At 61.7% G+C, this 14,233-nt stretch overlaps 1 protein-coding gene across 1 annotated transcript in view; it reads right to left on the bottom strand.

The window, feature by feature from the left end:
- The window catches only part of ZC3H3 (zinc finger CCCH-type containing 3), a 63,276-nt gene that overhangs the window by 23,037 nt on the left and 26,006 nt on the right, over positions 1–14,233 (bottom strand). The gene's annotated exons all lie outside the window — the stretch shown is intronic.

Genomic DNA, 14,233 nt, shown 5'->3' with positions numbered 1-14,233 from the left:
ACCCTCCTTGGAAGCGCTGCTGGCCGGCATTCGGCTCTCTGCACACTAGAGCCGGCCCTTCCCAGGACTCCGCTCATAGCCTGTCCCTCGCTGAGCCCCACGCAGGGTGGGAGGGCGCTGGCCCTGGACCCCATGCTGTCTCTCCAGCTCCCCCTGCCGCCATGCAGGCCTGTCACCGGCCCTAGGACCTAGGGCCACTGTCCGCCTCGCTCGAGCCTCCCTGTCCCTGCAGCTGCAGCCCCTCTTCACCTCTGGATCTCACACCAGTTGCCCGTGCCCCTCTGGGGAGCCCTAGGACACTCACGCTTGCATGCACGTCATGAAGGGGCCCCAGTACCTGGACATGGCCGAGCTGAGAGACACTGGAGGGCGGCCCAAGCCAGGGACACGTGACATAGTGGAAACATCACAACACCCCCAGACGCCACAAGCCCCGGCCATCAGGGACCCTCGTGTCATGGCTACCTAAAGATACTCGGGAAGAGGGGAGATGGGGGAGGCAGGTGACCCGCCCCACAGGCCCCAGCAGGAGGGCTCCTCTCAGAATCGTGTGAGCACAGCACAGCTCCCAGGAGAAGCCGTGGTGGGCGTGCAGACCCCAGGGACAGGCCCCTGAGCTCAGCGTAAAAGCTCCTGCGGGTCAGAGGGTGAGCAGGGAGCCAACTACAAGTGAAGCACGCCCATCGAAGCCGCCAGGCCAGCAGTGGGACCAGCTAGACCACCAGGAAAAGCTGAACAAGCACCGCAGGCGATGCTGTGGCAGGTGTCCACTGCGAAAGGCTGAAACTGAGCCAGTGTTCCTATGGCTGACCTGAGGAATACAGAAGCCAGACAGGCAGGAGTGGTAAGGACGCACAGCCCAGCAAGAGCACAGACTCTGGCTCTGCACTTCTGGGGGTGGGGTGGGGGTAGACTCAATAAACGTTCTGCTGTAAGGAGACCAAGGAATCTTGACCCCCACCTCAGACTACAAGTAAAAGTTAACTCATAAGGGATCGCAGACTTAACATATAACACTGAAATAGCCAAGCTTCTAGAAGAAAATGTGACCTTGGCAAATATTTCTCAAACAGGACACTCATAAAAGAAGACTGATGAAGACAGCGCTGAAGACAAGCGCCACACTGTGAGAAGACCGCTGACACAGGAATGTAGCCGTAATATGTAAAGAGTGCTAGCAAATCAATAAAAGACCCACTAACACAAACGTGGGTGAAAGACTGCACAGGGCACTGCACACTGCCTCGTGTGTTCAGCCTCCTCCCCAGCTACCCGCCGCCCGGCATCCGCCTGCCCACCAAGGCTCCAGCTCCACGGTGGGGGGAGGGGGCGCCCCTCATCACTCGGCAGCATGCCCCACAGGACAGAGCAGCGGAGACGTAGCCCCCGGACGTCCACCAAGGGCACAGCAAGAGCAGCGAGGGCACACCTGGGGAGGAGCAGGACAAGCTGGCTCAGGCTGCTGTAGATCACTCCGTCTCCCCACAGTCCCAGAGGCCGGCAGCCCATTTCAAGGCACCTACAGAGGAGCAGGACAAGCTGGCTCAGGCTGCTGTAGATCACCCTGTCTCCCCACAGTCCCGGAGGCCGGCAGCCCGGATCAAGGCGCCTGCAGAGGAGCAGGACAAGCTGGCTCAGGCTGCTGTAGATCACTCCGTCTCCCCACAGTCCTGGAGGCCGGCAGCCCGGATCAAGGCGCCTGCAGAGGAGCAGGACAAGCTGGCTCAGGCTGCTGTAGATCACCCCGTCTCCCCACAGTCCTGGAGGCCGGCAGCCTGGATCAAGGCGCCTGCAGAGGGTCTCCAGGCACTCACAGGGCCTCTCCCCGGGCCTCTCCCCAGGGTGACTGGAGAGCAGGCCCTGTCATCTCTTCCTCCTCATATAAAAACACCAATTCTATCAGATGAGGGCCCCACCCTAATGACCTCATTCAGCCTTAATCACCTCTCACCTCCAAAAAGCCACACTGGGATTCAGACTTCAGTCTATGAGTCTGTTTGGATAACAAATGGTAAGCAAAAGGAATTACACAAAACAGCACCTATTACACAAACCTACTTATATGAAGTTCAAGAGTTTTGAGACAGAGCTTTTCCAGACATAGGAGAGGGACCACAGGGTAGGTGGGGACGCATGGGGGGAGCACCCTGCAGGGGGTAGGTAATGTCAGGGGGCAGGTAATGGGCACACCCTGTGGTAGGTACACAAGATAAAAATCCACAGAACTGACCACTGAAAACACAAACAAACCACACGTTTTGCCTACGGAATTCGAAGGTCTGTTCAGAAGGCCAAGTTCAGGAACAAGATTTTATATAATAAAGGTGACATTTTTAAAGAATGGGAAAAAGCCTGAATGTTTAATAAGTGTTCCAAAGACAACCAGATAAGCGTTAAACAAAATTAAATTTGACATTTAATCTCACACCAAGTCTCCAAATAAATTCCAGGTAGATTACAGTTTTAACTGTAAAACTAGAAAGTGCAGCACTAGAAGAGAATAACCGAGCTCATGAATCACGGGACAAGGAGAGTGGTTCTAAGCAAATCAGTGTGTTATACCAAGTCTTAAGAGACCGACAGATCTAAGAACACAGAAAATGTAAAAGTTCCATTAAAAATTCTCACAAACAAAACAAAAGGCAAAACAGAAATTGAGGAAAAATGTATAGTCTGCCAAAAGGGTGCCCCCCCCAAATATTTAGATTCCTGAAAACCCGTAAGAAACAGGCTACAGGCAAATGAACAGTGCACAAAAAAAACGCTTAACTTAACAAAGAGCATGAACACAACTGACATTAAAGGAGTTCCCTGGTGGATCTAGCGGTCTGGCTCACCGCCATGGCAGGTGTTACTGCTGGGGGAACTGTGATCCCACAGGCCACGTGGCGTGGAAGCAACGAAAACCACCAAAGTCTGAATGAACACTGGATCGCAATCTCTTCTAGAGCACAGGCAAAGTTTCTGGCAGGGGCAGCTAACACCTGGAAGGACAGAAGACGCACACCAGCGCGGCAGAAGGTGCGCACCCGACTCTCCCTACAGCCCAGGGGCCGAGGCCCGACCTGGACGGACCAACCTCAGAGAGGCGGACAGAAGGCCGCCGCCAAGCAGGGCAGCCCCCTGCTGCGGCACAAGTGCAGACTAGGGCAGCCGCCGGGGAGACCGGCCTCGCGGCTCCAGTCCAGTCTCCATCACCCGAGGAGGCTGCGGTTCAGGCCGCATCCACCACCACCGCCAGCCCCAGCCCCGGGAGGCCTCCGGAAGGCTTCCCGGGGAGGGAGAACCCTGGGCGAAGCCTTCTGCGGGAGCGGGAGGTGGCGGCAGTGCAGTCCGCGCAGGGTCTCACACGGCAGAGTCCTTGCCAGCACCTGGGGCACCTACCGGCGGACGACCGTCCAGGTGCAAAGCACTCGGCCCCCACGACCCCCACTAGGGCGACGGGCGGGTTGTGGGGAGCCCTGGAGGGCAGGGGGCGAAGCCCACCCTTCCAGGACCCGAGCCCAGCAAGGTGGGGTGCTGCAGCCGGCAGGCCGCGCCCCAAAGCAAACCCCGCCCCGGACACGCCCACCGGGCCCCCAACAGGCAGGCGGGCAGGGCCGGGAGCAGCCACACCCCCCGCCCCGCCCCACCCCGCCCCCAGAAGAGCTCCGCCGCCGAGGGCCCGAGGGACAGAGCCCAGGCCATAATTTATGCTCCCCCGCCTATGCTTTATGGCTTTCTTAATTCGGCTCCTGCTACTATTAATGTAGTTAATGCTGAGATTATATCTATTTTCTGGCGTCAGGCGGTGATTTATTCAAGCCATTTTTCCGGTGGAGGCTCCCACGCTGTTAAATCAAGCGCCTTGCCAATTAAGTGCTGACTTGGGAAGTGGACGCAATCTTAACAGACATCTAACCGCAAATTAAACCGGGGCTCCTTACTCTGGGGAGTGGGCGGGGCAGCCACAGAAACCTTGCTGACTTCGAGGAAAGTCAGAGAAAAATAAACCGGCTCGCTCGCCGGCTGCCCTGACTCTAGGAGGCAGGCTGCCCATCAGGCTCGCAGCAGCCGGGGTCAGGGTCCCTTCCTGAAGGGAGCACGGGTGGGCAGGGGAGGGCAGCAGTCGCTGGACCTGTCCCAACACACGAGACTCTGCACCCTCAGCCCCTCCCACCTGGAGCAAACGCTGATGGGTGTCTGGCTCAGCAGATGCTGGGTGGAGCCCTAAATGGCAAGGGGTGGCTGAGGGGTTACCGAAGGCCCCCCTCTGAGGACCCGCAGGGCACATGGTGGTGGGGGTGGGCAAGCACAGGAGGGGAGAGGGAGGTTAACTGGAGGTCTGGCAGGGGGAGCACGTGCGCAGCCCACCCGAGGGTGCCCGTGCCCACTGGGAGCTGCCTGCCCAGAGCGCCTGAGAGCCGCACGTGGGGCCTTGGGGACAGGTAGGAGCCAGGCGGCCTGGGGCCCAGCAGGGCCTTTAGGGCATGGTCCGCAGCACGGTGAGCCCCCACACCCCACAGCCAACGCAGGAAGCCCGTTTTCCTGTTCAGGGGAACCCCTAGAACAGCGCCTTCCCTCACCCATCTCCAGAGGCCCTGGCCTGGCCCTGAGAGGTGAACTGTGTTTTGGGGTACGAGCAAGCTAGAGGTTGATATATGCAAAGAGTTAAATGTGGTATTGATTATCTGAACGCTGCTTTACTACCACCTCTAAAACCAAGATAAAAGTGGTGTTTAAAACGATGTTTGATTGTGTAAGGCACCCAGGAACCGCTGGGTGACAAGGACATTTTATTTCTTCCTGTCAGGAGCAGTATTTTCAGCTTCCCTGTTCCTCATCCCCAGGGGGCACCCCCAGGTGCCCCTGGGGGCACCGACACAGACCCACAAGGGCCTGGTGCAAGGTGTGGCTGGGGCCTGGGCACAGCTAGGGAAGCCCGCGGGGCTCCACGGGGAGGGCCTTGAGGACCCTGCCGGCGTCCTGACAGTCCCGCTGCCTACAGAGCAAAGCTTCCCTCGGGCGGACGCAGGGGCTCCCTCTAGGTTTACTCTGAAGCACTCCGGCCTGTGCACCAGTGTCTCCGTGAGGCGTGTCGCCAAGCACGTGGGGCGGCCACACAGTGGCCAGTCACACGGGGCCCTGCAGGGCTGGCCTGGGCGATGCGCCACCTGCCTGACTCTTTTCTAATGCTGGTCTGAAGGCTGCCGGGCAGGCCCTGGACACTTGAGCCAGCTCCCGAAAAGCAGAGACGCCAGCTGCACATCCACGATCGAGACGCAGTGCGCTGTGGATGGCCTGGGTCCACGCGGGGTGGGGGCCAGGCGGGGGTTCGTGTGCGGCAAGAACGAGGGTGGCCTGGGGCAGCGCTGCCCCACCAGGCTGTGTAAGGGAGGCTTGAGGGTCACCGCCAGAGGGGCCAGGGACGCGGGCGGCCTCCTCACCTCCCTGCTCCAGGCACCCGCATGCAGCCAAGGTGCCAGGGGGCAGGACAGAGGGAGGGGTGCACATGTCTGTGCATGGAGAAAAGGGACAGAAAGCGAGAAAGCCACCGACATGAGGAGGCAGCGACAGAAAAGCAGGACAGAGAGACTGAAGAAAGAAGGCCAAAGACTAGAAGGCCCGTGAGTCACACACAGACGAGAGACCAGCAGGGCAGGCGGGCAACCGGGGGGCTGCAGACGGCAGAGACCGTCCCACAGGGGCTTGTGGCAGAGCCTGGGTGGGGGGCAGAACACGGGCCACCCCAGGGACTGCCAGGCCCGACCAGCCCTCCACGGCAGCTCCTGCCAACCGGCATGGCCTCAGGGACACTGGCCCAGGGAGACGCCCTGGCCCACGGGCTCCGGGCCAGCTCGCGGTGGGCCTGGAGAGGGAAGGGCCCAGAGCCGTGTGCTGGCAGCTCTAGTCTGAGATGCAGAAAAAGGGAGTCCGGTGTGTGCCACTTTCCACACTGTCCACAGATGGAACCCAGGTGCCATCTGTCATGAAGTTTAGCCACAAACACTGGGGCGACAATGCCCGTGACCCGGGCCCACACCAGCAGCCCCACAGCCAAGGAGGAAGGGGGGCACAGAGCTGCCTCAGGGATGACTGTCACGGCGCTGTGTGGACACCGAGGAGGGTGGACCAGAGGCTTGGACGGAGCCCCACACAGGCGCCTGCACGCCCGTCAGTGTCTGCCCAGAGCTGGCCAAGGAGGACGGCCCAGCCTCGCCCCTTCCCAGGGGCCGCGTGGCACTGGCGGCCCCGCCGAGCACATCCTCTCCTCGGTGCTGGGCCCCGGCAGCGCTGGCCGTTGCCCCCGACCTCACACAGCCCACCCTGGAGCTGCCTATGCTGGGGAGGATGGAGACAGACTGGGCCCAGATGACCAGCTGGTCTGAAGCCAGGGCAGCCCTGGGCGGGGGCTCCACGTGCCAGCCCACCCAGGGCGGCACGCGGACAGAGCGCGGACAGAAGAGGGAAGATGGCGGCCGTCCTGGGCCCCTCAGGGTCCTGTGTCCCAGGCCTGGCCTGCCAGCCAGAGACTGGGCTCTACCGAGGCCAAGCAAGGCCCCTCTGGACCAGGTTCTGGAGGGAGAGCGGGCACCCCAAGGTGCCCCAGCCCCTGTGCACACAGGGGCAGCTGTGGCCTGGCAAGGCTGGCCTCCCTCACCTCCCCGAAACTACCAAGGGGGCGAGGAGCCAAGGCCCCAGGCCCTCCCAAATCCCACCAAGGAGGCAGGCAGGCTTCAGGCCTCAGGGCTGCTGACAGCCAAAAGGCCTGCTAGACTCAGAGAAATGAATAAACCACCTAGGCTCGCTCTGAAGCGACTTCCAAATTAAGAGTTGCATCCTTGCTGTCAGGCCCCCACCAGCAGTTTCCGTGGCACCTCCCATGCAGAAACGCACCTCAGACCATCTATTAGAATGATGGAGGCAAAGGGACCCACAACTGCACTCCTTCCTTAATGAGCAGCCGAAGGGATCGGTAAGCATAATTTCAGAGGCCAGTAATATTTTATATAATCGCCAAGCGGTTTAAATTGAAAACCCCCAACTGAATCAATATTTACTGCATTGAAACGAAATGAATAGTAATAAGTCACTAAGCTCTCTGTCCTGTTTCATAAAATAAAAAATTATAAAAATGAGCACAGGCACGGGGAGGCCATCACATTAACTTTTACAGCACTCGGGGAGCCGTAACCGCCTGTTCTCATAAAATAAAACCCTAAAAAACCTGCCAGAGGAGACCTGCTTCAGCATCATGCAGGGAGGCAGGCGGGTGGGAGGCAGGAGAGGAGGGGATGGGGTCACCCCAGGGCCCGCCCTGACCCCTGCCAGTCCCACCAAGTCCCCAAGAAGGCCCAGAGGAGGCACCCCAACCCCTCCAAAGCTCAGCACCAAGAGCTCTGGTCTCGCAATCCCTCTGCGCCCCTGCCGTCACCTGCAGGCTGAACTTCCTGCTCTGATTTCTTTCCTCTCTTTTCAAATCCCACCTGGCGTGCTCTCGGCAGCTCCCGCGGGTGCAGGAGAGTCTGTTCTCAGAGCACACAGGCATCTGTGGCGAGGGCGGAGGCCAGGCTCCAGTACAAAGGCGCTGAGAGAAGCAGGCGATGCTGCAGAGCGCCGCCAGGCCAGGCAAGAGCCCCCGGGGAGTGCTCTGCGACCTCACGCTGAACGGGGGCCAAGGCTGGTGACACAAGCCCCCAGCGGGCCGAGAGCCCTGGTGGACCCACCCCAGGCTCCAAGGCGGGAAAAGCTGACCCAGAGCCCTACATAAGTGGATGGGTCCCGTGGCTCAGGAGCAGAAGACAAACCAGCCATTAAAAATGGACACGGGCAGTGAGCACGAAAGACACAGGGGACAGGAAGAGCCTCCAGCATCTGTGCCTAAGTGTCCAATGCCCCTGGTGACCAGGAGACTGCAGGTTAAAGCACCAGAAAGCCACACACATTGAGAGCACACCGTGATGGGAACCCAGGAAGGCCTGCGAGAAGGAAGCACACCCCTGCCCAGACCCCTCAACACGCTCCCATCACCCGTCAGCACTGTTGAGAGACCCCCCACGGCTGAGAACTGCCAGGAGCTACTGGGCTCCCAGGAGTCGGGCCTGCGGAGAGAAAGTCCCAGGTGAGCCTGGAAGCTTCTGCTGTGTGTGTGAAGTAGGCTCAGTGAGGGGCGGCGCCCGGGGAGGGAGCAGGGCAGCCCTGAGGGGCCTCCACAGACCAGTGCGCCAGCAAATGGACGGTTAGAACGGAGCACATGGTCACAGCTCACAGCCTGTCAAGTGAGGACCGTGCGCACACGCGAGGAGGACATACAGGGCGGTGGGCAGGAGGGGTGGCAGCTCCCTGCAGGACACCGCACCCCCGGAGCAGGAGGCCCAGCAGGGACAGGCCGCTCACACGGCCGGGCACAACCAACACCCCGAGGGACCTACAGGGCTCCTGCCGAAGAGCGAGCTGCGTCTCCTCGTGCAGGGGGTTGTCTCTGGAGCCCTGGTCAAGGGCGCCCAGGCTCACGTCCCCAAAGAGGGGACGGAGCAGAGGGGACAGCGCAGCAGATGGAGCGGGGTGCACAGAATCGGGGTGCCCAGGCAAAGAACACACTGTGGTTCCACGCACCGTTATTGCAACTCTTCTGTGCCTCTGTGTAGGTGAGAATAAAGTTATCCAGAACACCACATGCTAGAAACCGACTAGGAAAGGGACCAAGAGTGAGACCAGGAGCCCACAGCGACTGCCGCCGCCCTGCCCTGCCCACTGGCACAGCCCCTCCCTGCCTCCTGACACACACCTCTCCCCGGCAGCCCCTGGCTCACAGCTCCCCTGGGGTGGACAGAGAGTCAGCCACAACAGGGCACTGTCCCCAACATGCTGACATAAAGCGGCCACTCAGAGCATGAGCCACAGAGCAGGGCTGCAGCCTGACAGTGAGTCTCAGAGCTGTGCCTGGCCCCCTCCACTCAGCAGAGCCAGGCCTGGCAGAGACCTCGGTGGCAGTCACGCCTGGGGGGGGCCCAACACAGTCTGTCCGCCACTGGGCCACAGCTTCCAGACAAGCAGGGGCCTGACACAGGGCAGGCCTCCACGAGCACCTGGGGACTAAGTGGACGAGAGAAAGGCACGGATTGGCTCCTCTTCCAGAGACCCAGGGGCAGCAAGGTGTCACCAGAGCCACCTGCCTGGGGACCGGACCCTGTGCCTGCTCTGCTTGGCCAGGCCTGAGCTGCGGCACTGACGATCCAGGAGAAAACGCTCAGCCAAGGGTCACATGCAAACACCCGCGATCTCTGGCCCAAGTGGAAGGCCTGTCTCTAGAGAGAGCAGCCCGTGGGGGGCCGCAGCAGGCCCTGCAGAGTGTGGGGGCCCCTCCTGTCCCACTCAAACGCCCCGAGGAAGTGCTCTCACCTGGCATCTCACACACCAAGTGAGGGGGCAGAGCCTGCCTCTGACACGGAACCAGGACCGCCTCGACGGCCCGCTGCCCACGGAGCCACCAGCCCCAGCCCCCGTCCCCATCATTCTCCCTGCTTGAAACGGACACGTGCCTTTGTAGCAGGACCAGTTCAAAACTGCATTCCACTCTCATGGCCCCTTCAGAGCCCCTACGGGAGCTGCCTGAGTGGTGCTTGGCCCAGGGCCCTCCTCCGCTGTCTGACAGGCCACTCACCATCGGCAGGGCAGCCAGAGGCACAGCTGGGTGGAGCCAGGCTCTGCCCCAGGGCAGGCGGGCGCCCCCAGGACCACAGCACAAGGCACCCTGTGTGTGACCCAGGGCTGCACACAGTCTCCTGGGGAGGGGCCGCCTGGAGGAAAGCTGCAGCTCCCGCAGGTGCAGCAGCAGGCCGATCCCACCCCCAGCACCTCCCGCGGCCACTGCCCTCTGAGCAGACACCCGGGGCTACATCCCTGCCCTGGAAAGAGCCCCCGCCACGTGGCCCTCACCGACCCCACAGCCCCTGCCCAGAGAAGCCTTCTCTGGGCCCATGACCTCCATCAGCCTGGATGAGTCGCAGTGCTTCCTGGCACTCGCCCCACGGCAGCGTCCGCTTCACTCTCTGCTGACTTCTGACCAGAGAACTTGCCTGGCACAGGACGGCTGCCTGTGGGTACCCTCGGTGGGGGGGTCCCTGCTGCCCAGCCCAAGGCACCCTGCGAACCCCACCTGTTCTGAGCTGGGAGGGCCTCTGCGCACCCCCAGGATGGCCCCCCGGAGTCAGGGTAGGGCTCGGGGGGGGGCACTGCTCCCCCAGGGGTGCCCCCTGACCTCCTCCAAGTGCCACATACCCTTCAGGGCAGGGTCGGGGGCTGTGTGGACCCTAGTCCCACTGCCCTCAGAAGACACCCCTGCCCTGACTCAAGGCTGTGTCCCCCACAAACTCCCATGTTGAAGCCCTAGCCCCAGTGTGACACTGTTTGGAGACGGGGCGTTTGGGGGGTGATGAGGGTGAGATGGGGCTTCCCTGGTGGCTCAGACAGTAAAGCCTGCAATGCAGGAGACCTGGGTCGATCCCTGGGTCGGGAAGATCCCCTGGAGGAGGGCGCAGCAACCCACTCCAGTGTTCTTGCCCGGAGCATCTCTACAGCCATGGGGTCGCAGCCAGCCATGACTAAGGCGACCTAGCACACACGCACGCACGAGAGTGAGGCGAGGTCATCAGGGCAGGCCCGTGACAGGATTAGTGTCCTCGTGAGACCTGAGTTCCTGTCTCCCTCACAGGTGAGGACACAGCAGGCAGGCGGCCGTGTGCCACAGGAGGAGCGGTGGCTCTGGCTGGCTCCCTGACCTCAGATGTCCAGCTCCAGACCGAGCAGTAAACACCTGTGTGAGCCGCCCTGCGTGCAGCGTCTGCTCGCAGCAGCCCGGGCCACCCAGCACCCTGGTAAGGCAGGTCGGGGGAGGCTGGGTGGGGCGAGGGGGCCGCCTGCCCCCAAGAAGGGCGGGTGAGGGGACCGCAGCTCCCCATCTTCACGATGACGAGTGTCACTTTGGAGAAGCGCGTTAGAGCCTTCAAAGTCACAGCCCAAACCTTGTCAACCATCTGAGATTACTTAAGATTTATGGCACAGACACAAAAGTAAAATAAAAGAGGGCAGCACGGCGGGCGGCAGGCCCGGTGACAGCACCATTTGTAGTCAGGCCAGCGCGGCCTGCAGACGCGGCTGCTTAAGCACAGCGGCTTCTGTTTATTCCGCACTTTCCCATCAGATGAATTCAGAGAGAAAACAAGTGACAGGCCGTTTGGGGACATAAGTCACATCCGAGCTTCAGTTCAGACTCATGAACTTGCTGGAAGCCAGCGAGGGCATGGCAAATCCACAAATCTTAGAATAAAAAAATTAAGCCCTCTCTCAGCGTGAGCCTCAGCTCCAGGGCGCACTCCATGAGCCCCTCGGGAGCGAGCACCAGCCTGGGCCCGCAGGGCCTGTCGCCATGGCCCCCACAGCCAGGTGGCCCCCAAGTGGGGCGTCTGCCAGCCTGGACAGCAGCATGGAACAGCGCCGAGGGTAACTTGGGCCGGCGTCGCTCCCAGGAGGGGCAGACGCCACTGTGTCCCGCCTGCTCGGGCCTCTGCACACTCTCCTGACCAGGGCAGCCAGGAGCTTTCGATGGGACGACGGACACATGTCTAGGGAGCCTGGTGGGCGGTGTCCGGGTCGGGGGAGAGTGTGTCCAGGGGCTTCCCACCTTCCATCTGCCCCAATGGGATGAGGGCTGACCGGTAGACAGACCTGATGGGCTAACGGCCCTACTTCCAGCGGATTTTCCTCTCGGGTGTTTCTGGAGTCAGAGCCTCACCACAGCAGCACCAGAACCTCCTCCACCTCCAGAGCAGACAACGGGGCTGGGCGGGGACCCCAGCCTCCTGCTGTGAATGTGGGCTACCAAGTGGGCCTCAGCCCCCAACACGTGAGGCCAAAACTGACCGGGGGCTCAGAGTAGGTAGGTTTCCGTCTAAATCAGGGGGCAAAATACAAAGCCACCTCGTGAGGCAGACGTGTGCCCTGGCACACGGGACAGCGCCAACAGCGGTGGCCAGGCCGGCACGTGGGTCAGGCCACAGTGAGGCTCACGGGCCTCTGGGGGGCAGAAGCCAAGGACCCTGCCATCTCTGTCACTTCCCGGACACCAGAAGCCAGGCCTGGGGACACCCATCCCGCTGGCTCCCGCAGGGCAGGGGTCGGGCAGAGGGGCTGCTGCCCCCCAAGGATGAGCGGGTGGGGTGAGAGCAGGCTGCAGCGTTTGGAGGCCATGTGCCCTCCTGAGACCTCAGGACGGCAGGGCCTGCCAGCCAGCCCGCCACTGGTGTCCTCTCTCCCTGGGGCACCAATCAGGAGCCCAAGAAGAGCCCTTGGTCCCTGGGCTCAGCCTGGCGCCTGGTGGACAGCCCTGCTTTGTGGTCACTCAGCAGCCAGGAGCCCATCCTGGCCTCGGCCCAGTCACCAGCACAACTCTTCCTTCTGCCAGGGAGAGCTGGGGAAGCTGCCGCTGCGGGACAGAGGTCAGGGTCAAGGTCAGCGGGCCCTGGGGCCTCTCCACCGCCTGCCGGCCACACACAGGCAGCCCCAACGCTGAGGGACAGAAGGAGCAGAGTGGGCAGGCATCAAGGTGGCTGCCGGCTCCGGGGACAGGCCCATCCTGCTGCCTTGACAAGCTGAGCCGGGCGCGAGCAGCTGACGGCGGGCCGGGCAGCAGCGGGCAGCAACTCTGCCGAGGAGGAGGCCCCGCCAGGGCACAGGTGACCTTGGGCACAGGAACCCACTCACTGGCAGCCACACTTCCCGGGCCTCCCAGCCACTCAGCTCCCCCACCCCCAGACCACATTCGGGGGCCTCCCGGGCGCCTGGCGAGGGTCCAGGCCTTCAGGGAGGCAGCCCCTGAGCAGGCCCCACACCCGCCCTCAGCTAACACGTGTCTTGGCCGCACCTCCGCACCGGGCTGCTGAGAGCTAGAGCGACTGCAGCCACCGAGCACGGGCAGGGCTGCGGGGCTGGCAACCCAGGCACCTGGCAGGGCTCCTGGGCGGCGACCCAGCCTCCACACCAGGCCCCCAGCCTCCCCACTGGGCCAGGTCCACTGTCACAGGGACACGGAGCTCGAGGCAGGCAGCGGCCGAGAGGGGCTGGCGGCCAGGCTGGGCGGGCCTGTCCTAGCAGCCCTGCTGTGCACCCGACCCAAGTGTGGACGCCACCACCTGCCCACGCAGCAGCCCCGCCAGTCCCGAGCTGAAGGGGAGGCACAGCCCAGGCCCTGCTGCTGACCGGGCCGTCCTCCGCCTGAGGGGCTGGACACTTAGCTGAAACCAAGGCGGCAGCTGCCTCGGGGGCGCGCCCAGCCACCTCCCCCCTCAGGACCTCTGCCCCTTAGGCCTGGCGCTCATTTCTGATCAGTGACCCCAACACAGCCTGGCACACTCAGCACTCAATACTGGCCCAGCTGGATCCACACCTGGGCTCCCGTGGCCCCAGGAGCCAGGAGGAGGGGCCCTTTGGCGCCTCCTGACAAAGGTCACGCAGCCCCAGCAGAGGCTGGGCCAGGCCTGGGCTGCCGAGGCAGCCGGACGCCGACTGCAGGAGGGGGAGGCAGGAGCAGGAATCAATAAATCTGAACCTCATTCACGATGATCTGGGGCTCTTATTAAGTAAATTAATTTAAGTTAATTTAGCTCGATCATGACTCCCGATCACAGTGATTTAGTGAGGGGGAAATTGCATTAGGAAAGGCCATGCTCACCAGATAGGAGAACGGAAGAAAATTAGACCCACTTAGCACTGTGAATTAATATGGAAATAGCAGGTGTAAATTTAACCTTATCGAGAGAGTGAAAATTATCTTCATAAATTTGTAGAAATAGCCCCCAAGATGCTTATAAATCTATTTAAAACAAAAATATTACAAAAAGTGCAGTAAAATTAATTTAAAATATACTTCCAGCTATCGCCTCCAGAAAAGTCGGCAGCAGGGCCAAGTTTCGTGTGGCCTAGCGGGAGGGAGGAGGGTGGTGGGCACTGCTGACTGCCTGGGCAGGCTGACCTCCTGGCACACCTACCGCGGGCCAGCAGGTCCCCAGCTCCTCTCCCACGGCCGCCCAGCTTGCACACGCCCTCAGCCAGAGGCCGCCCGGAGCCAGGCCATAGCCCTCGAGAGCAGGAGGCCCCTGGGGCTGGCAGGTGGAGCGGGCTGCAGCCTCGCCTCCCGCCCCTGACGATCGCCGTAGGACAGAGACCTGGCCCAGCCTCTCTCACCAGAAGCTTCTCC

This window comes from Bubalus kerabau, chromosome 14 (genome assembly GCF_029407905.1).
Source record: "Bubalus kerabau isolate K-KA32 ecotype Philippines breed swamp buffalo chromosome 14, PCC_UOA_SB_1v2, whole genome shotgun sequence".
Classification (NCBI taxonomy): domain Eukaryota; kingdom Metazoa; phylum Chordata; class Mammalia; order Artiodactyla; family Bovidae; genus Bubalus; species Bubalus kerabau.
The sequence above is the reverse complement of the archived record's forward strand: the minus strand, read 5'-3'. Positions and strand labels throughout refer to the sequence as shown.